We start from the raw sequence: 10,175 nt of genomic DNA, 5'->3' as shown, positions 1-10,175 counted from the left end.
CACAAGAGATCTAAAAATTACATCTGTTTTCATAAAGATAGGAAATATTCCATATACAAAGAAAGGGGAATATACTAACTTTTCAACAAACATTGAACATTTGCCAAATTATTCATAACACAGAAAATTCCAGATTTGTATTGGGAAAAAATGTAATTATGATAATGGTTAATGATGAAGACTTGTAATCATTCTGTAGTCACAGTGTGTCAGGAACTATGTTAAATGCTTCATGTGCATTAGTTCATCTATTCCTTATAGCAGTGCTATGAAGCTTATGCAGTTTTATCTCCATTTCATATATGAGGATATTTAGACCTAGGTTAAATCTGTTCCCCATGGTTACATGGCTAGTCAGATGTTAAGCTCAGTAGTTCTCAAACTTTAGTGTGCATCAGAGTTCACTGGGTTTGCTGGTTTTCTGAGCCCCATGCCCAGAATTTCTGATTCAGCAAGTCTGTGTTGAGATCCTATATAATTTGCATTTCCAATGGTTTCCATTTGATGCTGGTGCTGCTGGTCCAGGATCCTGAATATTGAGAAGTAGTGGGTCAGGTGATGCCAAGGACAATATATTTAGTACTGTACTGCTTTGGTAAAGGAGAAATTGTAGAAAACAGGTTCTGACAAAAATGCAATAAATTTAGAAATTTATAATTAGCAAAGCTAAAAAAACAGTGCTTGGAAATTTAATTAAAAATAAAAAGCAATCATTCCCAAGTTAATCAATTTAATGCATTTCCAATTAAAATTCCAATTGGATTTTTTTTTCTTTGAACTTGACAAAATGATTCTAAACTCCATGTGGATGAACAATAAGAAATAACAGCCAAGACAAATTAGAAAATGAAGAGTATTTTGGGGGGAATTGCCATGCCATATAATAAAACATTATAGATTTCCAGTACAGGATTGCATACCCAGCAGGTTCTCACTTCATGTGTCTCTAAAATCTCCACTTAAATACTGAAATGTAAGTTTTGAGGTATGACAAGAAATAAACCAGTAATAATGATGTGGAAAGGCAGCACCAATGATGAGAGAGCACAGGGACTTGGGGAAAAGGAAAATGGACAGAAACATGTTAGCAGGTATCAGAGGTCTGAAACTTCCATGACCTGGCAGAATCCAGACAGGGCTCGGGCTACAGGGAATGTCATCTGCCTTTCAGAATTCTAAGTGGAAGGGCTTTGGGCTCAGTAGAGGCACAGATGCTAGATAGCAGGTGTGAAAGATGGGCTGATGACAAAGGGGCTGATTAAAGTTCTGTCAATAAGGCAGTTGAACCAGGTGACATTTCCAGCCCTGTCCACATTTAATCTAACCTGTTCTCCTTCCTTGAGTTCAAGTAAAGGCAGCCCAACATTAATCCCTAGGCACAACAACAGAACATTGTTCTCAACAGAAATGGAGTGACAAGTTGGAGACACTCAGAGTGGTGATGTTAGAACCCTGGAGTAATTCCTTCCTCATCCTGGCATTTGGGGAGCCTGAACCTTAGAGTCAGTATCATCCCATTCAGGGAAAATAGAAGAAAGTTAGGAGAAATTGACTAGCCCAAGAAACAAAACATCTAATACTGGTATGTGAGGTTTCCCTAACATACAAAAACTATAAAGAGAAAACCTTAGCTCCAGTAAAATGAGGACACAGAAGCAGGAAACTGTGGACTCAACCCGGGAGACCATTCTAGACTGAGGTTTGACAGCCTAGGCTGACAGCCTAGCATGCAGGCTTAGCGAAAATCCAGACCAGGATAGAGCAAGAGGACAAAGGTTGGGTAAAAGAAGCAAAGGCAATTGGTAAAAATGGTAATTGATAGAATAACTGGTGTAGTGGTGTTTCAGTCCATTTGGCTGCTACAACAAATGCTATAGACTGGGTGGCTTATAAACAACAGAAGGTTATTGCTTACAATTCTGGAGGCTGGAAAGTACAAGGTCAAGTCACTGCAAGATTCAGTGTCTGGTGTCTTTTTCTTGGGAGGATAGAGAGATTAGAGAAAGGTAGTATAAAAGGATTAAATTCCCACCCACAAGAGCAGGAAACTATTTGATAATGTCTAAAAATAATAAACTAAAAATAGTAAATGTGTGTTCTTTGAGATTGGGAGCTTATTAGAAATTTACCACTAAAAAGAGCTAAAATTGGTGCCTCTTCAGAACAGAACTAGAGGATAGAGGGGGATGTGCAAAATGCATTTATTATAAATATGACTCTTCTTCTGTGGAATATTTTCAGCTATTCCTGTTTCTTTAATGTGTCCATATGAACTGAATATCTACCTGATAGATAAAAATCAGGTTTTATTTTCATTAGGATCACATTGATTTTTAATTTAACTTAGAGAACATTTTCATGTTTTATAGAATAATTTATAATTATAAAAACTCCAATTCAAGAATGCCTTTCCTTTTTTTCAAGTCACCTTTTCTATCCCTCAGAAGAATTTTGCTATGTCCGTGAAGAAGCACACACCAAAGAATGAATGAAATAAAATTAAATCCGTTAAAATGGATTTCATAAGATAAATGACAGATCAATGGTCAAATGGATCACCTATCCTCATTGTAAGTAACCAAGTGGGTTAAATGCATCCATTCATAGAAACTGTTGGTTTGGATCATAAAATAAAACCTAAACGTCTGCTGAATAAAAAAGAAAAATACAACAAAGTGGCTTGAAACTGATGATATTAAAATGTAGGCAAAGACAAACCATGCTAATACTAAAAAAGGTAGCAGGTGCCACATTCTTAACATTAACCAGGTTTGAAATCAAAGCAAAAGCATTAAAAAGAACAGAAAAGGGTACTGTTTTAATTATTGAATGATAAAGTGTCAAATGCATGGGAACTTTAATGGGTTTTAAGATTCATTTACACAACATAGAGCAAAAACCAGTGGTATATATATATATATATATATATATATATATATATATATATATATATATATATATATATATATACACTTTGGGATATAGAGAAAAATATATTCATAGCAGAAGACTGTTGTTTCCCTCTCTCTCAGTCTAAAAACGCTACACACTCTACAGACCAGCAGTGACTCCTCAGCGGGGTGGCACTGTTCTACCAAACATGCAGGAGGGTTCTGTTCATCACTAATACTCAGGACTACCCAGCTATTCCAATTCATTCTGGCTTTAGTAGGGAAAATGATATCTCACATTTTGTGCTTTGTTTAACATTTCACTGTCTTCTTGAATTTGAGTATCTTTATGTATTTCAGTCTTTTGAATTCCCTCATCTGTAAATTTCCCGTTTATATGCTTTGCCCTTTTTTTTTAGTTGCTGATTTTTTCTAATTGATTTATTGATTTACAGGAGTTAATTGCATATCCTAGATACATGATCCTGGTTCACAGACAGTTTCAGAGATTATAAACATCGTACCCTTTGTGTCACTTGCTGCTTTTCTTTGCCTATGATTCTTCACTGAATGGGAAGACAATTTTAATCAAATTACTCATTTCTTCCTTATGGTTTCTTTATGATTTTTTTTTACTTTTTCAATCAGTTTTATTCAGGTATAACTTACATACAATAAAATACATCCATTTGATTGTACACTTTGGTGACTTTTGACAAATATGTACACATATGTACACATATGTAACTACCATCACAATCAAGGCCTAGACTGTTTCCATCAACCCAAAAGCCTTCATGCCCTTTTACAGCCAAGCCATTCCCAACTCTAGGGTGACCTACTGATGCGCATTCTCTAACTTCAAATTTTTTTTTTCCTGTCCTAGGAGTTCATATATAAGCAATTATACAGTATGTACTCCTTTTGTCCCAAGCTTCTTTCACTAAGTGTCAGAGATTCAACTATGTTGTTTCAGTAATCAGTGGTTTGTTTCTTTTTCATGATTACACTACAACTTGCTTATATACCCAGCTGATGATGGACATTTAAGTGTTTCCACTTCTAAGTAATTATTAATAAAGGGACTTCAAACATTTTTGTACAAGTCTTTTTGTGAAAAAAATGTGCGTTTCTCTTTTAATGAACACCTTGTATTATTGGAAAAATGTATATTTAACTTTATAAGCTACTACCAAAATATTTTTCAAAGGCTTGTGCCATTTCACACTCCTGTTGACAATGTAAAAGGGCATTAGTTTCCCTATACCCTTCCCAAGACCCCATATGATTAGACTTTCAAATTCCATTACACATAAAAGGTTTTTATTGGCATCTCATTGTGATTTTAACTTTAATTAGACTAAAGATGCTGAGCATCTTTTCATGTGTTTGACTACCTATATACCTTCTTTTGTGCAATATTTGTACCAATTATTTGACCTTCTCTCACTGGATTTTTTTTGTCTTCTTACTTTTGAGTTGATAGAGTTCCTTATATATTCTACACAAAAGTTCTTTGATAGTTATGTTTTGCAAATATTGTTCCCCAATCTGAGGCTTGCCTTTGAATACTTTAATACTATCTTTTGAAAAATATGTTTTTAAAAATTTGATGTCAAATTTGCAATTTTATTTTCTTTTGTAGTTCTGGGAAATTATTGCCCCACTAGAATTTCATAAAGACTTTCCCTATGTTTCCTTCTAGTTTATAGTTTAAGCTTTTAGATTCAAAATTATGAAATTCTTATAAATGGTGTGAAGCAAAGGTCAATGTTCACTTTATCCCTCTCCCAAGAGAGATATCCAGTTGTCGAAGTATCATTTGTTCAACAGCCTCAGTTGCCAACATTGGTAATATTTATTCCATGTTTATTTTCCTCCAAACTATATTGGTCATTGATCTACATGTTAGTCCTTAAGCAAAAAATCAAACCCTTGATTAATGTAGCTTTATAATAAACTTGAAATCAAATATTGCTAAGTCTTCCAATTTTGTTCTGTTCTTTTAGTGGTTTTGACTATTATAGGTCCTTTGCATGTGCCCATAAATTATAGAATCGGCTTGTCAATTTATACAAAAATCTTGCTGAGATTTTGATTAGAATTGTATTGAATATATACACAAATCTGGGAAAATTCACATCTTAACAATATTGGGTCCTCTGGTCTAAGCACATGAATATCTCCTCATTTTTTATAGCCTTCTTTAATAACTTTTTGCAATGTCATACAATTCTCAGTGTACTGGTTTTGCAAATATTTTGTTCGATTTATCCTTAATTGTTATTTTTAAAGCTGTAGAAAATAACATTTATTAATTTCACTTGACAATAGTTTATTTTAAAAATATAGAAATCCAGTTAATTTTTATATTGAGTTGAAATCCTGTGACCTGGCTAAATTCCATTATTAGATTTTGGTATATCCTCTAAGATTTTCTACATAAACAATCATATCGTCTACAAATAAAGACAGCTTTACTTCTTCCTTTCTAATCGGCATGCCTTTTTATTTCTTTGACACGCCTTGTTATACTGATTAGTACTTTGTGTACAGTGGAAAACTTTTAAATGGCAAGAGCAATTTTGTTTTATTCCTGATCCCAGGGAATGGACCATTTAGTTTCACTATTAATATGTTACCTATAGATCTTATCAGATTGAGAAAGTTCCCTTCTAATCCTAGTTTACTGAGAGTTTTAAACATGAATGTGTTTTGAAATTTGTCAAATGTTTTTTCTGTATCTATTAAGAAAATCATGTTTTATTTTTTTCATTAATGGTGAATTATGTTGTTTGGTTTTTAAATGTTAAACATTATATTACTAGTAAACCTTTTTGTTAAATGCATTATCCCTTACCTATATTATTGTATCTTTCCATCTCATGGTTTCTGCTTTTAAAATTTTATTTTGAATTCACTATCAGGCATGCATCACAGATAAATTATACTCCTACACATTTCTAATGCCTTAATAATTTTACTTTTATGTGTAGAATTTCAATCTGGAATCCGTCTTTGTATATGTTGTTAGGTAGTGATCCAGTGTTATTATTCTCCAGATAGTAAACCAGTTTTCTAAAACTATTTAAGAATTTATGTCCTTCCCTCCCCCATTGATTCCTGCTGCCACTTTTATTTTATATTATGCTTCCAAATATATGTGTCAGTATCTTGGTTACTGATATGTTTCATCAATTTATTTTTCAGTCCTTATAAAAACTATACTGTTTTGTTTCATTGTTTTACTATAGCTTTGCATCATATCTTATATTCTCATATGATTATTCACCCCTCCCACAAACTTTAATTTTAAATTATAAATTTACTTAGTTCTTACAGGGCTTTTATTCTTTGATGTAAATTTTACATTAAGTTTACTGAGTTGAACAATAAATCTAACTGGAGATTTTAGTGAAATAACATTGTAATTATAGACTAAATTGAGAGATAATTTACATACAAATAATATTTAATCATCTCATCCAAGAACATGGACTTTTTATTTATTCAAATTATCTTCTGTGTACTTTTTTCACATTCCAAGCTTTTCTTTTAAGAGGTCTTTTTATTTTGATTAATTTAATTCTTACATATATTAATAGTTTTTGTTGCTATTGTGAATTGTATTTTACTTTTTATTTATAAATTCTAGCCAGCTGTGGCTGGTGTTAAACGTTTACTAGTATTTGAAGTTCATCATGTAGATGCATTATTGAATGCAGGCTTCCAGCAACAACTCCCCAGCCATCACCACCACTGCCAGGCACTTGAAACAACAGAAAATATGGACTCTTAAGGACTCCTTACCTGTATATATTTGGTGTGATCCACCCTTTAGAATTTAATTTTGCAAGATCCTGAAACTCTTTTGATTCATATATTACCTCTCCCCAGAGCATTCATTTACTTCTTGTTTGGAACTTACCTTCTTACAGTACTACAAGTATGGAAGGTGGTGCCAAAGAGCTGTGAGAAGTCATTCATGTATAAGTCAACTGCTCTAAGTGATCTCACTGTCTTTTTTTAATTTTTATCTTTCCCCAAAGGAAGCTAGCTCATTCAGATTGTGAGAAGACCTGTTTCTAGAGGGATATGAGGATTTAAAATTCTCAGAGACATCTTTGTCTGCCAAAATGTCTTCATTGAATATTTGAAATTATGCATTTTCCCCAGTCAATACCTCTAATTAGCATATGAGCTTGGTATACTCTCTCTTTTTAAATGTTTTTATCAGAATAAAGTTGATATACAATATTATATCAGTTTCAGATATACAACATAGTGACTGGGTAATAATATAAATTACTAGATGCTTGTCACATATTTGAAATTCTCTGTTGCCATATCAAATATTACTAGTTATATTCTAAATGTTGTACTTCCATTCCTGTGACCAATTTATCTTACAGTTTGCAAGTGGTGCTCCCTTATCCCCTTCACCTATGGTGTGCCGTGTTTTGCAACTCAGGAATGTGTATATTCAGACCTTATGTCTGATTTTCATCCTTGCCTTCTCTGTAGCTAAAAAAGAATAGTTTCCCTTACAGCCACCTTAGAAGTTCTCTGATTCTGTGTCCATGCCTTAAGTTATGAAGTTAAATCCTTAAGCTTCTTTTTTTATTCTTTTTTGTAAGCTGTTTAGTACAGTTGGAAGCAATTGCCCCACCATCACTTCCTATGTAATCACCATTTCCACCATAGCAATTAAGTACCTCAACCACTTGAACTCCCTTTACCTTATTGTGGGTAAAATTGTAATATTTCCAGAATATCTTGTCTGGCTTTGGTACATTTGCATATCCTCAGGGGTGGAGAGAAGTTCATCTCCATGTCAATGGGTCATTACCTGGGCAACTGAGGGCGTGTCTGAACCTGACAGGTTAAGGGGAGGGGATAGCTTGCTTGTTTGCTTATTCCAGAGCAGGGGAGAGAGACGGTGCTGGACTGCAATTTGTAAGCAATAAATAGATTTTAAACTTTATTTTTCCCTTTGAACTAGTTCAGTTTTTAGAGTTATTTTGCCCCAGGATTTTCTCAACCCGGACTTACAATTATCTTTTACCCATAATTCTTCACCAATGGTAATATTAATAACTGTAATCTTAGATTATCAATGTCCTCATAGAGATTATGTGTGTGTTATTCAAAAATATGAACAATTCTATCCCAGAATTCCATCTTTGAAGGTATGGGGAGAGTGATATTCTGAGTACCAATAATTCTATACCTTTAGAAAACAGTATATTTTAAAGGAACAATTTACAGAAGTGTGGATAATGTTAGGTACCACCAAGTGATGATTAGATAACTAAGTACCAAAGATAGTGGAAATTTGTTATCTAGGTCTGAAGGATCAAGAAAAGAAATTGGACTGGTGAAATATAAGGCACCACCCGCAGGAGCTACACCGTTAGAAGAGTATAGCCCCTGACAGTCTCATCAAAGAGAAAAGAAGGAAAAATATACCCCTAAACTTCTTCTTCCAGCCCTTTGTTCTCTTGCTAGTTTCTTCCATTGGCTTAACCCAACACAAATCCAGAGGACAGGGAAACTTGTGTGATGCATTCTATTTTGGTCACTTTCTAGGGGCATTGTGAAGGTTGGAGAAAGACATAAAATGGGTCTAGGTAAAAGTGTGTTAAATCTACTTGTCCAATCTGCTGGGTAGAAGTTCGTAGCTATTGACACTGCTATATGAGAGAATAGGATGGTACATAAACATTACGCACAATGATGTAACAACTGTAGTAGTAGAATGCTGTGACAGTCAAGGCCTCTCACCAGTGTGTATTCCAAGTACAATACTTTCCCCTCCATCAAGCCATCACTAGTCACTTAGAGAATTACTTATTCTCTTCTACTCAAGGCCCTACTTTTGCTGGTCCTGCCTTGAGGCAGATATCTCTGATACTTGCTTCCTATCCCCAATGACATGAACGCTCAGAATTGACTCACCAGATTGCTTCACTGTGGTACCCCAACTGAGAACCTGGTGTCTCTGCCTGCCCTTCTGTTTAACTATCACAGTTTCTGAGCATAAAATTACAAGCAACTCTTCACCTTTCCATCAGTATTTCCTTGGCTCTCATTTCCCTCCAAAACTGTGACCCCATGACCCTCTTTCATTGGTTTCATATACTTTCTCTTCCACAAGAGCCTTCCCGTCTCACTTTTCTCCATAGATAAATATGCATTTATTCATTTACAGCTTTTCTATCATTTCTAGGAAGACTATATTTAACAGATATTCTTCAGTATATCCTCAATCTGCTACCTAGACAGGGATGTTCCCAATGCTATTAACATCTATAACTTCGCCACAAAATAAAAAGTCGATTAAGAGATAGGAATAACTAGGCTAGGGGAACTCAGAAACTGTTTAACTTCTCAATTTTCTTTGCTTTCTCATGTATTTATTCCATGCATATGGGGGAATGTATCAATTAAAAGGGAAATAACTTTCTCAAAATGAGATTGATATTTGTTCAGCAACTACCTTTGTAAATTCTTATGCTGATTGGGTTAAAGAAGGTGATTGCTGTACTCCAAAAACTCCAGAATAAAAAGGTGATAGTATTCATGCTTTCTTCATCAAGCTGCTTAGAGACAAAATGTTGCATAAACTTAACCCAAATCAAACAAGGTTAGGGGAACCTGCTTACCTTAAGGTTAGGGTAACATGCTTGCTGTCACAACTTGAAAACACTTTTATCCACTTCAAATCTGCAACATTAGTTGTCCAGTTTTAGGTGATACATACAGTGTTTCCCATATTCATAACACTAGTCCTAACATATCTAAATTCTAATGTGGCTACACTAGAAGCTCAGCGAAGAGACCTGAATGTAGGTGTTAGCAAGAGGCAAACTGAAGAATATTACTTCAGTATGGATCTGAATAATTTCAGATAATTATGCTTTTCAGTAAACAGCCTTACATTATGATATTTAATAATACCTAGTAGGAGAGAAATACAGAGCTCAATTCCTGTGCTATGGAATCTCACAGAAGGTAAATGCAAAGTACTTTCCCACTGAGCACTCTCCCTTGAGTTATTTGATCCTAACTAGTCTTCAAGGCACCACTCAAATCTCTTTCTCATTATGAATCCTCTCTGTCAAGTACAGTGCACAGCAATCACCTTGTCCTTCTGATACCCAGCTTTTATTTTGGTTTAACTCATTTGGTATGTTAACCTTATAAAATTCCCAACATTTGTGTACTTTTAACAACTTGACATTAGTGTATCTTTCATTGTAAAGTTCAAAAGGGCACCCAGTT

The sequence above is a fragment of the Manis javanica genome, chromosome 9 (assembly GCF_040802235.1).
Source record: "Manis javanica isolate MJ-LG chromosome 9, MJ_LKY, whole genome shotgun sequence".
In the NCBI taxonomy this organism is placed as follows: Eukaryota; Metazoa; Chordata; class Mammalia; order Pholidota; family Manidae; genus Manis; species Manis javanica.
Note: the sequence above shows the minus strand (reverse complement) of the source record.